The sequence below is a fragment of the Argopecten irradians genome, chromosome 7, assembly GCF_041381155.1.
Source record: "Argopecten irradians isolate NY chromosome 7, Ai_NY, whole genome shotgun sequence".
Lineage (NCBI taxonomy): Eukaryota > Metazoa > Mollusca > Bivalvia > Pectinida > Pectinidae > Argopecten > Argopecten irradians.
In genome coordinates, this window is record NC_091140.1 from 35,692,135 (window position 1) to 35,712,570 (window position 20,436).

Here is a 20,436-nt window from a genome sequence, read left to right on the forward strand (position 1 = left end):
GTAGCGATTTAAAGGATTTACCTCCATTTCCCCTATTGGGCCCCGCCCCTCCTGCCCCCGGGGGGTCAGAGCCAAAATTTATACAAGTTCTGTTCCCCTTCCCCCAAGGATCTTTTGTGGCAAAATTTAGTTACAATCCATGTAGAAACTCTATGACAAATAGCGAATTAAAGGATTTACCTCTATTTCCCCTATTGGGCCCCACCCCACCAGCCCCCCGGGGGCAAGAGCCAAAATTTATACAAGTTCTGTTCCCCTTCCCCCAAGGATGTTTGTGGCCAAATTTTGGTTACATTCCATTCAGAACTCTATGACAAGTAGCGATTTAAAGGATTTACCTCTATTTCCCCTATTGGGCCCCGCCCCTCCTGCCCCCGGGGGGTCAGAGCCAAAATTTTATACAAGTTCTGTTCCCATTCCCCCAAGGATGTTCGTGGCAAAATTTAGATTTACAATCCATGTAGAACTCTATGACTAGAAGCGATTTAAAGGATTTACCTCTATTTCCCCTATTGGGCCCCGCCCCTCCTTCCCCCAGGGGGGTCAGAGCCAAAATTGATACAAGTCTGTTCATTCCCCTTCCCCCACGGATGTTTGTGGCCAATTTGGTTACAATCCATGTAGAACTCTATGACAAGTAGCGATTTAAAGGATTTACCTCTATTTCCCCTATTGGGGGCCCCGCCCCTCCATGCCCCCGGTGGGGTCAGAGCCAAAATTTATACAAGTTCTGTTCCCCTTCCCCCAAGGATGTTCATGTGGCAAAATTTTAGTTACAGATCCATGTAGAACTCTATGACTAATAGCGAATTAAAGGATTTACCTCTATTTCCCCTATTGTCCCCCACCCCGACCAGCCCCCGGGGGCACAGAGCCAAAAATTTATACAAAGTTCTCAGTTCCCCTTCCCCCCAAGATGTTTGTGGCCAAATTTTGTTTACATTCCATTCAGAACTCTATGACTAAGTAGCGAATTAAAGGATTTACCTATATTTCCCCTATTTGGGCCCGCGCCCCTCCAGCCCCCGGGGGGTCCAGAGCCAAAAATTTAATACAAGCTTCTGTTTCCCCATCCCCAACGGACCATTGTGTTGTGGCCAAATTTGGTTTACAATCCATGTAGAACTCTATGACAAGTAGCGATTTAAAGGATTTACCTCTATTTCCCCTATGTGGGCCCCGCCCCTCTCTGCACCCCGGGGGTCAGAGCCAAAAATTTATACAAGTTCTATTTCCCCTTCCCCAAGGATGTTTGTGGCAAAATTTTAGTTACAATCCAGTGTAGAACTCTATGACTAGTAGCGATTTAAAAGGATTTTACCTCTATTTCCCCTATTGGGCCCCGCCCCACCTTCCCCCCGGGGGTCAGAGCCAAAATTTATACAAGTTCTGTTTCCCCTTCCCCCAAGGATGTTTGTGGCCAAATTTTTTGTTTACATATCCATTCAGAACTCTATGACAAGTAGCGATTTAAAGGATTTACCTATATTTCCCCTATTGGGCCCCCGCCCCTCCAGCCCCCGGGGGTCAGAGCCAAAATTTATACAAGTTCTGTTCCCTTACCCCAACGGATGTTTGTGGCCCAAATTTGGTTACAATCCATGTAGAAAAAAAAAAACTCTACGACAAGTAGCGATTTAAAAGGATTTACCTCTATTTCCCTATTGGGCCCCGCCCCTCCTGCACCCCGGGGTCAGAGCCAAAATTTATACAAGTTCTGTTCCCCTACCAAGGATGTTTGTGGCAAAATTTAGTTACAATCCATGTAGAACTCTATGACTAGTAGCGATTTAAAGGATTTACCTCTATTTCCCCTATTGGGCCCCGCCCCTCCTTCCCCCGAGGGGGTCAGAGCCAAAATTATACAAGTTTCTGTTCCCCTTCCCCCAAGGATGTTTGTGGCCAAATTTTGTTACATTCCATTCAGAACTCTATGACAAGTAGCGATTTAAAGGATTTACCTATATTTCCCCTATTGGGCCCCGCCCCTCCTGCCCCGGGGGGTCAGAGCCAAAAATTATACAAGTCTGTTCCCCTTCCCCAACGGATGTTTGGTGCCAATATGGTTACAATCCATGTAGACCTCTATGACAAGTAGCGATTTTAAAGGATTTACCTCTAGTTCCCCTATTGGCCCCGCCCCTCCTGCACCCCAGGGGTCAGAGCCAAAATTTATACAAGTTCTTGTTCCCCTTCCCCCAAGGATGTTTGTGGCAAAATTTAGTTACAATCCATTAGAACTCTATGACTAGTAGCGATTTAAAGGATTTACGTCTATTTCCCCTATTGGGCCCCGCCCCTCAGAGCCCTTCCCCCCGTGGAGGTCATCCAGTAGCCAAAATTTATACAAGGTCTGTTCCCCTTCCCCAAGGATGTTTGTGGCCAAATTTTGTTACATTCCATTCAGAACTTCTATGACAAGTAGCGATTTAAAGGATATTACCTATATTTTCCCCTATTGGGGCCCCGCCCCTCCTGCCCCCGGGGTGTCAGAGCCAAAATTTATACAAGTTCTGTTCCCCTTCCCCCAAGGATGTTTGTGGCCAAATTTAGTTACAATCCATGTAGAACTCTATGACTAGTAGCGATTTAAAGGATTTACCTCTATTTCCCCTATTGGGCCCCGCCCCTCCTTCCCCCCGGGGGTCAGAGCCAAAATTTATACAAGTTCTGTTCCCCTTCCCCAAGGATGTTTGTGGCCAAATTTTGTTACATTCTCATTCAGAACTCTATGAACAAGTAGCGATTTAAAGGATTTACCTATCAATTTCCCCCTATTGGCCCCGCCCCTCCTGCCCCCGGGGGGTCAGAGCCAAAATTTATACAAGTTCTGTTCCCCTTCCCCAAGGATGTTTGTGGCAAATTTTAGTTACAATCCATGTAGAACTCTATGACTAATAGCGAATTAAGGATTTACCTCTATTTCCCTATTGGGCCCCCACCCTCCAGCCCCCGGGGGCAAGAGCCAAAATTTATACAAGTTCTGTTCCCCTTCCCCCAAGGATGTTTGTGGCCAAATTTTGTTACATTCCATTCAGAACTCTATGACAAGTAGCGATTTAAAGGATTTACCTATATTTCCCCTATTGGGCCCCGCCCCTCCAGCCCCCGGGGGGTCAGAGCCAAAATTTATACAAGTTCTGTTCCCCTTCCCCAACGGATGTTTGTGGCCAAATTTGGTTACAATCCATGTAGAACTCTATGACAAGTAGCGATTTAAAGGATTTACCTCTATTTCCCCTATTGGGCCCCGCCCCTCCTGCCCCCGGGGGGTCAGAGCCAAAATTTATACAAGTTCTGTTCCCCTTCCCCCAAGGATGTTTGTGGCCAAATTTTGTTACATTCCATTCAGAACTCTATGACAAGTAGCGATTTAAAGGATTTACCTATATTTCCCCTATTGGGCCCCGCCCCTCCTGCCCCCGGGGGGTCAGAGCCAAAATTTATACAAGTTCTGTTCCCCTTCCCCCAAGGATGTTTGTGGCAAAATTTAGTTACAATCCATGTAGAACTCTATGACTAGTAGCGATTTAAAGGATTTACCTCTATTTCCCCTATTGGGCCCCGCCCCTCCTTCCCCCCGGGGGGTCAGAGCCAAAATTTATACAAGTTCTGTTCCCCTTCCCCCAAGGATGTTTGTGGCCAAATTTTGTTACATTCCATTCAGAACTCTATGACAAGTAGCGATTTAAAGGATTTACCTATATTTCCCCTATTGGGCCCCGCCCCTCCTGCCCCCGGGGTGTCAGAGCCAAAATTTATACAAGTTCTGTTCCCCTTCCCCCAAGGATGTTTGTGGCAAAATTTAGTTACAATCCATGTAGAACTCTATGACTAGTAGCGATTTAAAGGATTTACCTCTATTTCCCCTATTGGGCCCCACCCCTCCAGCCCCCGGGGGGCCAGAGCCAAAATTTATACAAGTTCTGTTCCCCTTCCCCCAAGGATGTTTGTGGCCAAATTTTGTTACATTCCATTCAGAACTCTATGACAAGTAGCGATTTAAAGGATTTACCTATATTTCCCCTATTGGGCCCCGCCCCTCCTGCCCCCGGGGGGTCAGAGCCAAAATTTATACAAGTTCTGTTCCCCTTCCCCCAAGGATGTTTGTGGCCAAATTTGGTTACAATCCATGTAGAACTCTATGACTAGTAGCGATTTAAAGGATTTACCTCTATTTCCCCTATTGGGCCCCGCCCCTCCTGCCCCCGGGGGGTCAGAGCCAAAATTTATACAAGTTCTGTTCCCCTTCCCCCAAGGATGTTTGTGGCAAAATTTAGTTACAATCCATGTAGAACTCTATGACTAGTAGCGATTTAAAGGATTTACCTCTATTTCCCCTATTGGGCCCCGCCCCTCCTTCCCCACGGGGGGTCAGAGCCAAAATTTATACAAGTTCTGTTCCCCTTCCCCCAAGGATGTTTGTGGCCAAATTTTGTTACATTCCATTCAGAACTCTATGACAAGTAGCGATTTAAAGGATTTACCTATATTTCCCCTATTGGGCCCCGCCCCTCCTGCCCCCGGGGGGGTCAGAGCCAAAATTTATACAAGTTCTGTTCCCCTTCCCCCAAGGATGTTTGTGGCCAAATTTGGTTACAATCCATGTAGAACTCTATGACTAGTAGCGATTTAAAGGATTTACCTCTATTTCCCCTATTGGGCCCCGCCCCTCCTTCCCCCGGGGGGTCAGAGCCAAAATTTATACAAGTTCTGTTCCCCTTCCCCCAAGGATGTTTGTGGCCAAATTTTGTTACATTCCATTCAGAACTCTATGACAAGTAGGCGATTTAAAGGATTTACCTATATTTCCCCTATTGGGCCCCGCCCCTCCTGCACCCGGGGTGGGAATTACTCCACATAGGTCGGACGGACGACGGACGACGGACGCCGCGCCATTAAGCTCACCGGCCCTTCGGGCCAGGTGAGCTAAAAAACCACCGACCAGCGAGAGCAGTATCTGGGAATTACTCCACTCACAACTTTGAAGTTTGAAGGTCAAAAATGTAACACAGGTTCAGTAAAACATGATTATAACAAACATATAACAAATTCATGGTAGTGTAGCAGGTTTTAATTGTACATAGTGATACATTCGCAGTGGCGTAGCTAGGTTTGGAAATATCTGCAGCTCAGGGTCCAGGGCGAAGCCCCGGTAGGGGGTATGGGGGGCGAAGCTCCCCAGAAGCTGACGTGAAATTTGTTACAATGAATGTAGTAGCTATTTAACCTCTATGGTAACTTTTAAAGTATATACGAATAATGAAATGCAGGTCACAAAATTTATGTGATAACCATGCAAAAATAATGCACAAAATTAGAACAGTGGTGATTTTATAATTGTCTACACTAATATAATCGTACAATACTAGATTCCCCTGACCTGGCCCCGATTTCTCGAACAAAAGTGCATTTGTACTTAAGTCCAAACTTAAGTTTTTCTCCTTATGTAACTCCAATGAAAATTTATGACTTAAGTCAGTTTTTTACTTTTTGTTTTTACATTTTGTTTCGGGAAATCGCAGTGCTCGAATAAAAAGCCGGATTTTGTAAGTGCAATTTTAGATGTTTTTCTATCATTTTAAAATATTATTTGTTTTTAGAGAGGCTTCGTTGGAGAGAGAACATGGGTTGGTCTGTGTTTTGGGGAGAACACGTTTGAAAGGGGGGAGTAGTGAAGTAGGTTTTATTTGTACATGGTGATACGGTCACCTTCTAGCTATAGGGGGGATTTCCCTTTAGCTTAGTCGGTAGAGCGGCGGACCACTAAATCCAGGGTCACAAGTTTGAGTCTGGCTGGCGGCACACTACTCTCACCCTGTTACAGTTATTAACATATTCTTTTTCATTTCCAATCAATTTTTAGGTTCTTTTGCTTTAACACACATGTGATGAAGTATGTTTATAACAAAGACATTTTGTTGGTCCCCACGGTTTTGTTATAACTAATGTTGAACAGCTTTAACTCCTCTTTCCTAATGTCATAATTGCTGTTTTAATTTCATAGGAAAACATTTTCTAAATTCCATTTTTGATCTCAATGGACGATTCAAAGAAACTGCTTTCTGTCAAACTAAAAAACATTTAAAAGTGATTTTTATCATTCAGAAGTTAATTTCTCACCCTTCTCTGTTCGAGTGTAAATTTAAAATGGTGAAAAAGTGAATGTCTAAATCAGAATGATTTATTTTCATTTTGTTCTAAAGTGCAAATTTTAATTCTACATCCTGGTGTAATCTTAAACAAAAACTGCACAAGTGCAGGCTGACAAACGTAATGTATTGTTAATCGATATTGTAATAAAGCAATTTAAGTTTATTGGTTCTGATATACCGTAGATGTTACAATAAGCACCACTAAATGCACTAAGCTATCAATTTTTAAGTTTACATTAAATCAAAGTTTATAAATTACTTAAAATTAAAAACACTACTGTGAAAAACTGTGAAAAGAGTAACTGAAAGGTGGTCTCATTACACAGGTTTAGGTGTCTTCTTACACAGGTTTTTACTCTTTACTACAGACATGGTCTAATTTTACACAGGTTTTTACTCTTTACTACAGACATGGTCTAATCACACAGGTTTTTACTCTTTACTACAGACATGGTCTAATCACACAGGTTTTTACTCTTTTAACAGAGAGGTGATCTCATTACACAGGTTTTTACTCTTTACAAGAGAGGTGATCTAATTTCACAGGTTTTTACTCTTCACAACAGAGATGGTCTCATTTCACATGTTTTTACTCTTTACAAGAGAGGTGGTCTAATTACACAGGTTTTTACTCTTTACAAAAGAGGTGGTCACATTCTCATTTCACAGGTTTTTACTCTTTACAAAAGAGGTTGTCTCATTACAAGAGGTTTTTACTCTTTACTAAAGACAATCTAATTACACAGGCTTTACTCATTACTATAGACACAGTCTAATTACACAGGTTTTTACTCTTTACTACAGACACGGTCTAATTACACAGGTTTTTACTCTTTACTACAGATGCGGTCTCATTTCACAGGTTTTTATTCTTTACAACAGAGGTGGTCTAATTACACAGGTTTTTACTCTTTACTACAGACATGGCCTAATCACACAGGTTTTTACTCTTACAGAGAGGTGGTCTCATTTCACAGGTTTTTATTCTTTACAAGAGAGGTGGTCTAATTACAAAGGTTTTTACTCTTTACTAAAGACATGGCCTAATAACACAGGTTTTTACTCAATCTTCACAAGAGAGGTGGTCTCATTTCACAGGTTTTTATTCTTTAAGGTGGTCTAATTACACAGGTTTTTACTCTTTACAAGAGAGGTGGTCTCATACACAGGTTTTTACTCTTTATTACAGACACAGTCTAATTACACAGGTTTTTACTCTTTACTACAGACATGGTCTAATTACACAGGTTTTTACTCTTTACTACAGACATGGTCTAATCACACAGGTTTTTACTCTTTACTACAGATGCGGTCTAATTACACAGGTTTTTACTCTTTACTTAGACACGGTCTAATTACGTTTATTACAGACAGTCTAATTACACAGGTTTTTACTCTTTACTACAGACACGGTCTAATTACACAGATTTTTACTCTTTACTACAGACATGGTTTAATTACACAGGTTTTTACTCTTTACAACAGAAGTGGTCTCATAACACAGGTTTTTTAACTGGTCATGTTAACCTAGAAAGTTTTTTTATACAAGTCAAAAAAAATCTGTGACCATCCATTCTCTTAATGAATTTTGCTACAAGTTAACTGTCTTTCTAGATTTCAAGGAATGTTTTTAGTAATAATATATTAAAAACAAAGCAATCAATGACTTAAAATTAAGCTTGGTCTTAGTATGTATACATATGCAACAAAATGAAGTAATTAAAACAACAATAGCTTTTAAAACATATCTGAATAATGATGTCTCCTGATTTTATAGATTATACCAACTTAATGAATCACAAAAAGATTTTTGACTTCCTGAGATTATCAGCCTGGCATTGTCATTGAGGCAGAAATCCTGTGACAAATTTTCTTAAAAAGAGATTAATTCTGATAACGTAAAGGAACGCTAGATTATGTAAAAGCATGACTCATACAATTTGAAAAAAAAATTTTTTTTAAAAAGACAAAAAAGAAATTCTAATCGTTTTATCACTGCCTGACTGCACTAAACAATTGAATATATTGATTTGAGGAAATCTAATGCTTTAATTTCCAAGGGTAATCTTGACTGAAAAGTCCATTAGCACTAAATGACTTGAAGTCTATCAATAAGACTTTTAAATATATATAATAACTGTGAAACCTAATTATGGAAATGACTAATATTACGTAATAAATCTATAGCGTAGTGAAATATAATAAGAACAATATGTGCATAGCTTCAAGCCAAGTAATCATTATATCGAACTACATATTTTACAGTACTATTGCAATTTGGATATTTTGTCCAAATGAGTTGATACCCCATCTAAAAACAATACATTATCTGTAGAATGGGCTCCAGAGAGTCAAATTTTATTTTATTTTATTAGTTTAATTTCTTATTAACAGCCAGTGTCATTTAAGGATGTGCTTGGTTTATAGGTGATGGAAAGTCAGAAAACCCAAAGAAAATAGAACGGTGTCATGCATAAAAAGTACCCCCCTACCAAAAGGTATCCGGATACTTTTTATTCCTGCATAAAAAGTACATCCCTTGCACAAAAGTACCCCCCTATAAAAAATGTTCATATTCAATGTATTTTGTCTAAAAATGGTTGAACTTAGTAACAGCAGAACTGAGGGTTGCAGTTATCAGTGTCTGTGACCAAAACAGAAAAATCCCCACCCCAGGGGGGTACAATTTATGCATGAGGGGTATGTTTTGGTAGGGGTATAAAAAGAATCTGGATACTTTTTATGCAGAATAAAAAGTATCCGGATACTATTTATGCAGGAGGTACATTTTATGTATGACACCAGCTGTGGCGACAAGTGGTCAGTGTGTACCAACTGACCCACATGTGATACAAACTCGAACCGGGTAGAGGGACCAACGGTGGTAATATATCAAAGCATCTTAACCACTTGTACTTGCTAATATAGGACATAGTGATCGGCAAAAGAATTCTCGGAAGGATAAAGATTGAAAGACAGAAGGACTGACGGAAAGACACACCCTTTATCCCCACCCCTTATCCCTAATTCCCTGTGGGAGACTAATTTATCAAGCCATTGTGATCTAGTAAAGTTATAGGCATGGATCTACAGTCAAACCTGCCTTAGTGACCACCTCTGTTAAGAACACTTTTCTATGGTCCCAAATACTATTAAACCTGTGTATAAAGTCTACCTGGCTATAAAGATCATTTTCCCTCTGTTCCTTAGATGGTCTTTATAGACTGGTTGGACTGTACGTTGCATCTCTCTGGAAATTGGGGTCAAAATAAACTTGTTCTGAATTCTGAATTATCAAGTCCCTGTGATTTAGTAGGTATAGGGTCATAGCAACAAAAAATCTCAAGTGCTGTGATCGACTAGATATAGGGTCAAAGCAGCAAAAATTCTGAATTCTGAAGTCCCTGCGATCTAGTAGTTATTGGGTCATTGAAATAAATTCTAAATTCTCAAGTCCCTGTGATCAACTCCCCCTACTGTTAAACCAAATGTCCTTAATGAATGTATGCACTTTTATTTTAAGAAGATTAAACATACTGACGTTCGAGTAGCGTCCTATTGGCAATAATCATAAGCATTGTCGATGTTTACTCTTCCAAAGATTTTGCTGTTGCAGCAACTCAAAACCTGCACTGGAATTCAATCTCGTTTCAGCCAACCTGCGTTGGTCAAGTTAAATTCTTGTTATAATCAATCACAGAAAATGCAAACCCAAGCACATTGTACTGTTGTAAGATATCCAAAACAATATAAGCAGAATTCCCACAGCCAGACAATACAGACACAGACTTCAGAGAAAATAGATGGCACAAACCCAGTACATAAAATACAAAGCTATCATACCTCTGTATGAAATATTGGAAGGCCTATAATTGAAATATCAATCCAATCTCAATATACACAGCGCACTGAGATAGGAACTTGTGCTGTGATTGGTGAGCAGTAGTTTGACATAAGCATTTGTACTCTTAACACTTCCAGCAGTAATCACTCTTTTTGTATTTCTATCTTGGGTTCAGTTGAACTTTCATGTTCTTTTTATTGACAGAAATTCTTAATTCTAATTTCAATTTCTTCTTTATTTAGGTATACTAGGATCTGATAGGAAATGCTTGCGCAGCATACACAAGGGATTAGGGACTTTTCTTTAAATATGTGATTGAAATTAACTTCTGAAATGAGAACGATAGGACAACCTTAATATAATCATCAGAATGCAAGGTCCTTGCATAAAAAATGGAAATGGAGGGGAAATGTTTTATACAAAGGATATATTTTAATTTTAATCATCAAAACCTTTTTTTCACACTCTCCCCCCCCCCCCTTCACCACCCCACCCCTTACCCCCACCTCCCCCCTCTCCCCAGTTCCAGTTAATATACTCAATATTTAATTTTACACTTATTATTCAATATCAGTAATATATTAATTGGCAACACGATTTGTATATGGGGTTTCTATCATATATAGATCTATTCTTTTGCTTCCAATTAAGATATCTCTAACTTTTAAAGTCGATAGCATTCCATGCCATTTTACCTGCCTCGATACCTTTAATACCATTTTATCAGCAGCTTGACCTTATAACCATCCGTTTATTCCTTATCTTCGTCTCAACACCGATCAACAGACAATATTGCCATCAAACCTATAGGTTGGTAAGCACAGACATAAGAATTCAATTTCTTTCATCTCGTTAATGAAAGTAGATCTCCATTTTGAACGTTAGAGCTATCAGTACGTGACCTTCAATGCAATTAACCGGAATGTGTTTGAGCTTGCAATCGTCTAATTACCCGTCTGAATACCTTTATCAAAGAACACCTGTTTTTTTAACGTGCTTGTCTAGTGTTTAATTCGGCTTTAATTCTGTGTCCTTTTCATGTTGGGGCTCAGAGAAAGAGACAGAAGCGATGGTTGTCTTGGACCAGAACCACAATCAGTCGGTAGTGTGATCTATAAATCTTTGTACGGTTAAATCCCAATCAACACACGTGCCAGACAGGGCCCCGATAGACAGGAAACTTTAAATCCTTCAATCCTAAACACGAGTCTTTAATCACAGCTTTTTGTGATTATAATTTTGTCATTTTCAAAGTATTCTTTCTCTTCGTGTTCCTATCCTAGACTGCTCCCAGTGTTTGCTCTTTGTCAAAAATAATATTTGAGAAACAATTGAACAGTCTTTAATGTTGTCCAAGTGGACATTATTCCCATTCCCTAAGCAGCATTAAAAAGAATCCTTAAAAATTGTTCCCCTTTGTGAACAATCTGGACATCCTTCAATATCACAAATCAGTATTAAAAAGAATCCTAATTTTTTCCCCTTTGTGGACAATCTGAACATCCTTCAACATCACAAATCAGTATTAAAAACAATCCTAAATTTTTCCCCTTTGTGGACAATCTGAACATCCTTCAACATCACAAATCAGTATTAAAAAGAAATCCTAAATTGTTCCCCTTTGTGGACAATCTGAACATCCTTCGATATTACAAATTAGCATTAATCTAGTCATTAGATTATTTATCTAGCTTAATTGAGAATCAATCTATCAGTAATCAAACCTCTAAACAAATTCTACAGTGTACATGTACTTATACTTAAAGTGTATTCTGTCTTTGCATATTACAGAGTTAGCTCCCTTTCAATTAAGTATCTATTGTGATGTCATTATTTTGTAAGCTTAATTTGTTTTCTCCGAAATGTATGATGTTATACTCACAAAGATAATGAATTGTATGACGTCACAATTAAATATCTACCCAAGGGCAGATAACTTTAAAACATACAAATACAGAATATATTCTAACGCTAGGTTCCTGTTCTTAGTCATTCTCAAGAACCTACTCGGGTGAAATTTTGAAGCATTTTTTTCCCCAATGTTAACTTTCGATTGTACAATCCCATAGAAGCCATTTAAGGTTGACGCTGTAATTCCAGTTCCATTGTCTACTGAATCCTTACAATTGTTCTACAGACAACAATACTCTCAGATGATAGCCTCAGATTGTTAACGCTTGTCTCCTAAATCCATCATTGTACCCTCATCTAAGGATAAGCATTGAATTCTGTGTTATAAGTTCGTGAAATAAAGCTGGTTTTTCTCCCAGAATTAATCTTTTTGTGGGAAAACTGCCATCATGCAAAAACAAAGCAATGGCAATCACTATCATCCCTAGAGTAGATTTATTCTTTTAATATACTAGTGTGTTCTAAAAAAATTTGAACCAACACCATAAAATATTCACCCGGGTGACTATTTAATGGAAGGAGGGGGGGGTCAATATTTCATATGACACCGGTATATTATTTTCAAGTTTCTAATTGATTTTTTTTTCAAATATAAAAACACAAATGGGGTTTCAAGATTTAGTTTTCGACTCACAACTACCGTAAATATTGCTTGTTTATCGCAGAGCAATGCTTTTGCTGACAGACTCAAAGAGCGACTTTCTTGAATTATTACAAATCTATAATATTTTTTTTTTCAATTTGGATCATTTGATAGCTAAGATTCTCAAGTGTTGATAGGAAACAGTAACCATATTTTACTTTGTTTTACAGCAATATATAAGGACCATTTAATGTAACTAAACATTTAGTAGTACCGTATTCCACAAAATAAGCACCCATGGCGTTTAAAAAACAGAAAAAGTGCTACTAAGAAGAAATTATTGTAAATCTGAACAGTTTTATGTAGCTTTGGTCTTTATTTATGCCTGGGCAATTGAAATAAAGGTCTCAAAAAGGGGGAGGGGCGCTTATAGGGACACGGGCGCTTATTGGGTCATTGGCGCTGATTGGGTCGAATTCGGTATGTAATATATCTTGATATATCAAGATTTCCTTTTATTAGCAATCACTTCTTCATTTCAGTTTATACCCAAATAATCTCTATTTTATCAGCGATATATTGCATAACTGAACTAAATACAGTCTATTCCTTTCTTTATACTGTCAGTCAAAAAACTAATACTAGCATCATTAAATCATTATCCTGTCAAATTTGGTAGATCTATCATGTAAGGCCGCATTGTCATTCAATTTATCAATTTGGCTTTTATTTTAATGCTTTTGAGTTACAAATGCAATAGATATTTAAGTGTATATTCTTATAACACTAACTCTATGTGTACAACATAATTAATTTAACAAAATTTTTAGTTTCCTTAATTCAAACTCTCTTCATTGACGCCTTTTTAAAAGGTACATCACAAGGCACTTCTATAGATAAAATGTGTGATTTGAAACTGGAAACTTTAAAACGGAGGAAACACTTGTCAAAATTCAGGAGGACCAGGTGTTAAAATAATTTAACAATATTTAATGAACAAAGATTTTGAATAAATTGGTCTAGATTTGAATGTATCGCAAAGTGAAAAGCATAATAGAATTTCAGGTGTAAAAATGTTAGCCCATAAAGGGGGCATTTACCTGTGAAAAGTATAGGAGATATATATAGGGTCTAATGTATAACCTATCAATCTCCTGTACCCGCACCTGTTTCTCGTGACAATGGACGAAATGAAGTGTTCAACTGACCGATTAAGTTACACAAAAACAACATGATGTGCCTGTAATGAAATTCCAATAATTTTCAACATGCTCTGTTTAACTTTCGACAAAAGGCAAAGGAAATAAGTCTGACTGTTAAAAATCAAGACGACTAGCAGTTTTTCAGTGATTTGTTAGCTTGATGTACTGAAGTCTTAAACTTATGATATATGCTTTTTTCTTGCTCTTGTTTCCTAAAAGTTATATTTCATTAAATTAACAAAGGATTTGTTCGCACAAATAGTTATAACCATGAATTTTGCTATGTTTCATTTTACCATTATATATAATAAATATTTTAAAGTCCTAGTTTGTAAGCTAACTAATCTCTAAATTAAAGCTATCTTACTTAACTAAGACTTAATAAAGAACACTGTTTATTATTATTCATATTTTGTAAATATTTCCTGTACTTTTATTTTTAATGAACATTAAAAAACACAAAAGTCTTTAATATTAATACTTCAATTTGTCAAAATGATAAAATTTATACCAAAATAATCAATTAATCATAAAATTTCCATAACTGATTTACATAACAATATCATAATACTATAATCAAATACAAGTTGTTTATTAAAATGATATTAAACACATTGAAGTTTCTTGTATATTGATTTATTGATATGCATACCTAGTATTGTTTGATGAAATATGTGTTTTTCTCTGTACACACGAACACAAGCTGCATGTTTATATGGCATTAACACCTCGTTATTCAAAGTCAGAGATTATTTTACTTATTCATTTGAGTGGCCTATTGTGCTTTAAAGAGAAAAATATTAGTTCACACGTTCTTACACTTAAAATCCAATTTGCATTGTCCTATCTAGTTACTGATACTTATCACAAAGGCTATAAATCACCAAGCTAGGTCAGCTACACTAGAACTCTCAACGTTCACCTTCTGTTAACTGTATACTGGTATACATAACGTGTACTGCAGTTATCTCCCTTCGAATTATCTCCCTTTGTTGCAGCCATGTAATTTGTGTTGAGATATTATTATTTTTCTGATTTTCTGATTTGCTGCAGTTATCTCCCTTTGTATTATCCCCCTTTAATGAAGCTCTATAATTTGTGTTTAGGTATGAAAAATTACCTGATTTTGTATTTTAAAATATTTAATTACCTTTAAATAGAAAAGATACCATATATCATCAAAACAAGTACAATTTAAAAATTGCCTTTTTTTTCACCCCTTTGTCAAGATATATTTCTTTGTCCTTAAACCATAAACTGCATTTTATATTTCATCAACAAGTACAATTTAAAATTGCCATCCTTTGTCATCTGTGTTTCTGAGATATATTTCTTGTCTTAATTTAATGGTAATCTCTCTTTGAATTATCTACCTTCATTGCAAAAATACATATTTTGTGTAGGGAACATTATAGGTAATCTAAATTTGCAAATTTAAAACAGCATTTATAACTAACTTTTATTATGGTTCTGCAAAAGACTGACAGTAATACAATGATATATCTCCCCTATAGTTTTAATGCAGTTTAAAAAAAAGTGTGAATGTATTACAGATTTATGTAACAATTATCTCGCTACATTAAACAACCATGATCTATCACTTTTTAACATAAAAATATGTTTCATGACAATAAATAATATTTTATTTGGAGCAAAACACAAGTAATACCTTTGGTAATTGGTTTTTGGTTTGTCATTCTTTTGTAGCATTTAAGCTGGTGCTAATTGCTAAATATGTTATTTTTAAAAATCATTTTTGAGGAAACCAAACCCTCCATTTGGATCTGTTGACCATTCTACAGTGTTGTCAAAGATTTAATGTTTGGTTGTGCTTTACATCCATGGTTATTTAAAGACATTTAAAACCCAATAAAAACCAGAGTACCTGGAGAAAAAACACTGACCTATGATCGTTACCTGGTAACTGCCCCACGTGGGATTTGAACTGGATACCAAGTGATAGACGGTTAGGAGTGATACTCTGCCTCTCAATATAGAATGTCCCATATTTGAATATGTTGATATGTGAAAAGAAAGAGCAGCATCTCCAACTATAGGGGCCTACTATAAACATGTGATTAAAGTATACTGTCTTCTAATCACAATTTCAGATACGGTCTGCAAATACAGGTTGTAAATTTCCCATAAATCTCTGCTTTTATTCTATCTAATGGACTTGTCACTTTCTAGGGTGATATGTTGATTTAAACTACTCCCTCATTTCATCTCGGGTGTCAGTAAACTGTAATTATGACCAATTTAGACAAGTTGATGTGTAGGCTGACCATTGCTGACCGTTGGTTAGTAAATGATCGCTGTGTTGAGCTGGAGGTGCGGGTCTTCGGTTATGAATACCCTAGCTGGGTACTAAACGGTCAATCAATAGAGTTTGATGTGGTCAATCAACATTAAACAATGGTCAAGGGAGTCCAGATTCCATGTATGGTACATTTCCTCAAATGTAATGTTCCTGGCTTCACTCTCTCCCATAAATATCTCAATAAACAAAACATTAATAATGTCCCAGTCTTCCACTCCGTACAATACAAATTAATCCTAATAAAAGCATTTTCCATAGAATCCATAAATACTGTTGTATAAATCCTAATAAATATTTTTATATTATCTGTGATAAAGCGTACCGTATATATTCTTATAACTTGGTGCATGAGCTTCCCAAAACACCATAAATATCCACTTTAAGCCCTCCACCTCTGGGTAGAACGTTTGAAAACCATTTGGATTTGGGGCTGCGAGTGAGTTACCAGGTACTGACTGGCTTTCATTTTAGCTTAAATGTATGTCAGTGGTTTTCCTCTGGGTACTCTGATTTTCTCTCACTTCCTATTGAACCTTGCATACCTTAAATGAGCCTTGTTATTAACAGAATGCTAAATCAAATCAACCCAGACCAATGTAAATACATGTATCCTATATTTAACACCGTCAATTAATGCAGAATGAGATTTTAAATACAGTACCATACATAATCTCAAACATTGACACACAGATCAATTATCCTATAACTAATGCTTTGTTAAAGCATCAAAATTATTGGTAATCATCCCAGGATTGATTTTTATAATTTGTTATTCAATGGCATCAACTTGAACCACACCAATGACAACCATATATTTTTACCATATTCGACCCAATGAGAACCCTTGTCCTCATAATTAAGTGTCCCCTCCCTCTTTTTGAGATCAAAAATTTTCTTACTAAAGAATTTAAATTTTTAAATATCAAAACTGACAATACTTTAGACTTTTTTTGTTTTCTTTTTTCTTAAATGCAAATTATTATGGCTTGCTTAGTGCAGTGATTTTTTCCAAGTTTTGTTCCATTCTGACTTGAGCTCGCCATGAATTTTCTTAATTTTAAGAATATTTGCCAATTATTGGGTCAAATATGATAAACAATTATTTCTTAAGGCATCAAAACTATCCATAATTACTAAAGATTATCAAAGGATTATCTTTAATCACTTATATATTAATGGCATCCTTATCAATCAACCCCACTTGACAACATATGAACCGTGTCAGTTGTGAAGCAGAAAACATCATGCTGAATGTCTCAAAATTCAGAATAATGCAAATCAGATTTCATCACTGTCCAGTAAAATCTTTAGACAGTTTTCTGAAGGAAATTCTGACATTGCTTTCTGGACATAGCTCAATCAAATGGACAAAACCAAATCATCCCCTTTTACCTTTAAAGACCAGACTTCGTCTAACACACCAGAATTTAATTTTGTAAAACAGGTTCTCCGAGACCCCAGCAAAGTGAAGGAGACGATTATATCAGATTCGCATCTTTCACACAGTCTGTCCTCGAAACCGTTCCCAGTTCTGCTCATTATACGTAAAAAAGGTGATTACGTACAGAGTAGATGGAATTTAGCTTTCCCGAAGACCTACACGCACAAGAAAACGGTTTAGTCACCAATATATTTTTTTGTCCAATAATGAATATAAAGGAGGAGGACTTTATCAGGCGAGCATGGCATGGAACCGACAACTGTCTCAGACTCTGATACTTATTTCATTAGGGTGAATACGAAATGTGTGATTTTAGATGAAACTCATATATACATACATAACAGCATTGGACTGGGTCGATCATTGGTGACCAGGTAGCTCAGTCGATAAGGCACTTGGTTAGTATTCGGAGGGACCCGGGTTGAATCCCGGTCTGGCCGATACATTTTCTTCTCTTCTGTTACAAAATTGGCGCCCAACTATATAACCCACGATGGTGGTGTTTGAAAGGGTCTCGTATATCTTCGGGGGCAAAGACTTCGAGAAAGGAGGAAGGAGTGTAGCGGGATTGGACTGGGTCGATCATCGGTGACCAGGTAGCTCAGTCGGTAGAGCACTCAGCTAGTGTTTGGAGGATCCTGGGTTCAAACTCCTCTCCTGTTACATATATATGGGATTTTTTTTACAGGTTTTAGTTGCTTATCAAATACTGTATTCTATCCAATAAGTTATCCTATCCCTATAAGCGACCCTCCCCCTTTTGGAGGCCTCAATTTCATTTACACCGACTTAAATACAGCTACTATAAAAACTATGAAAATGAAGATTTCTCTTTTGTATTTTTTTTCGGAAATTGATTAATGGCTTACTATGTGTTTATTTTACAATAATGATGTGCAATCTTAGCCTTTTTTTTCAAGTTTTTAACTGCCCTGAATGTCTATTGGGTCAAATATGGTATTTGAATTTCTTTTGCTTGCTATCCTAGCACTTTCATATGTTCATATGGTAAGTAATATCACACCATAATGTTTGTGAACATTAGATTCGAAACATAATTTATGAGCTAAGGGAGGTAACTCAATTTTTTCACCTGACTTCAAGAGAGAGTCAGTCAATCAATTTATGATTAAAAATCCTTAAGTTTTTCTTTTTCAAGGGAAAAAAATATATTACCTGCATGACCATTCACTCTAGATTACTCCTGTAACCTCATTATCAAAAGTTTGATCATCATACAGTCAACGCTTCAGGAGAAGTAGTATTTCAACAAGGTTTTTCCAAATAACAGACATCTTCAACATGACGCTTGGATCCAAATTTTCTCCACATGATTCACATCATAACATTCAAGTCAAAACTTTTTTCCTCATAAAAGGAAACGTAGTGTATTATTACCGTACTTTAAAGGCTCATTTTAAACTAAAACAAGCATCGTGAAGCAGAAAACATCATAGATTGAACAAAATACTACTTCCACATTTGCTCCAGACTTAAATCAATACAAAAACTTTAAAATGTTGTGAGGAAGGCAATAAAGGCTAAACTCTGAATGTCAGAAGTTCGTAAATCAGTTACATTGTTCTTGTGTATACTACAGTAACGAGTGAATCAGCTGAGGTACGAAATCAGTTTCGTACTTTTAATGGAAAATGATTCCTGCCGGTTCAAATGTCTTCATTTCTTCTCCGCTGTACATTTATCGTTATTAGTACAAAGTCCAAGATGAAGAACAGGCAGGAACTTTACCTACTGATCTACCAACATTTCTAATTGAGATCTATGGAAATGATAAAATAGAAAGGAGGGAAAAATCAGCACAGTCAGACACAGGTTTAAACCCAAGATGTACAAACACCACAGTCAGATGCTCTGCCCATATAGAGCTATCTTGTCATAGATGACCAATTCCCACTACCAGAACAACATATCTCTTTCCTTTCTTTTGTAACAGGAGAGGAGAAAAAGACTGCCAGACTGGGATTCGAACCCAGAACCTCCAAACACAAGCCAAATGCTCTACAGCTGAGCTGGCTGGTCACCAATGATCAACCCAGTCAAATCCGGCTACACAAAATACTTCTTTTCATCCTCTTGGAGACACATTTTATTTACTCACAAGTTCAGATAAGCCTACTTCCAACGTTTGAAAAACAGATAGCAAGCTCGGCAATTTGTAACAGGAGAGAAATGAAACAATGAAACACTCAAACTGGGCCTAATAAGTCCTAATTATTTCAATTTTACTCAACTTTCTTGTTATGCATAACTGTAAATATCTTATTTGTTCACCATTATTAGCAGCCAAAAATATCTTGTTTTGGACATCAAAGGTGTGTGTAGTCTACAAAATTCATGTTTGGTGCTGAAGCCTAAAATAGCATACAATCTCCATCATGGAAATTGCAATGTAACACTTTTCTTGCTGAAAATACTGAAAGGTAGGAATATTTGTCATGGTTTTATTTTTCAAGATTGCAAAAACTTGTTGTAGAAGAAATGGTATCTTACCTTAGGACAACTTTATGATGTTGTGACTTTCCTAATTTGCCCTTTTCAAAAATCTGAAAAAACATAAAAATGTTATACATAATAAGAAAGTGTAAAGTATAAAATTGAAAATCTTTAATTTTGAACATAATTGAAATTTAAACTGTATCAAACACATTCACACACTTAATATAAGCTACATTTCATGGTGAATCATATATATATATTCATGTAACTAACATTAAATTTTATGCCACCTCCCAGAGTCAAATGCACTCAACCCTTTGTGTCTGAGTCTTGAGACAGAAAGAAGAAGAAATAATACATAACCTCATTCTATAGCTTTTGTAAGCAAAAATTATCTAATATTATTTATAAATAATTAACTACCAATGTTGTGAGGTTGTTGGACATTGATCTATTTATAGTAGTTTGAGGTTACATGTCAAAAACATATAGGCATAATTTTAAAAAAACATTCGGGCTATCT

The 20,436-nt window shown here is 36.9% G+C and overlaps 1 long non-coding RNA gene across 1 annotated transcript in view; it reads right to left on the bottom strand.

Annotated features, from left to right (window-relative positions):
- The window catches only part of LOC138328272 (uncharacterized), a 45,660-nt gene extending 25,639 nt beyond the window's left edge, over positions 1 to 20,021 (bottom strand). Inside the window, exon 1 of the long non-coding RNA XR_011209178.1 lies at positions 19,968 to 20,021. This is a non-coding gene — a long non-coding RNA (uncharacterized lncRNA). The remainder of the gene's footprint in view (positions 1 to 19,967) is intronic.
- Positions 20,022 to 20,436: the final 415 nt, after the last annotated feature.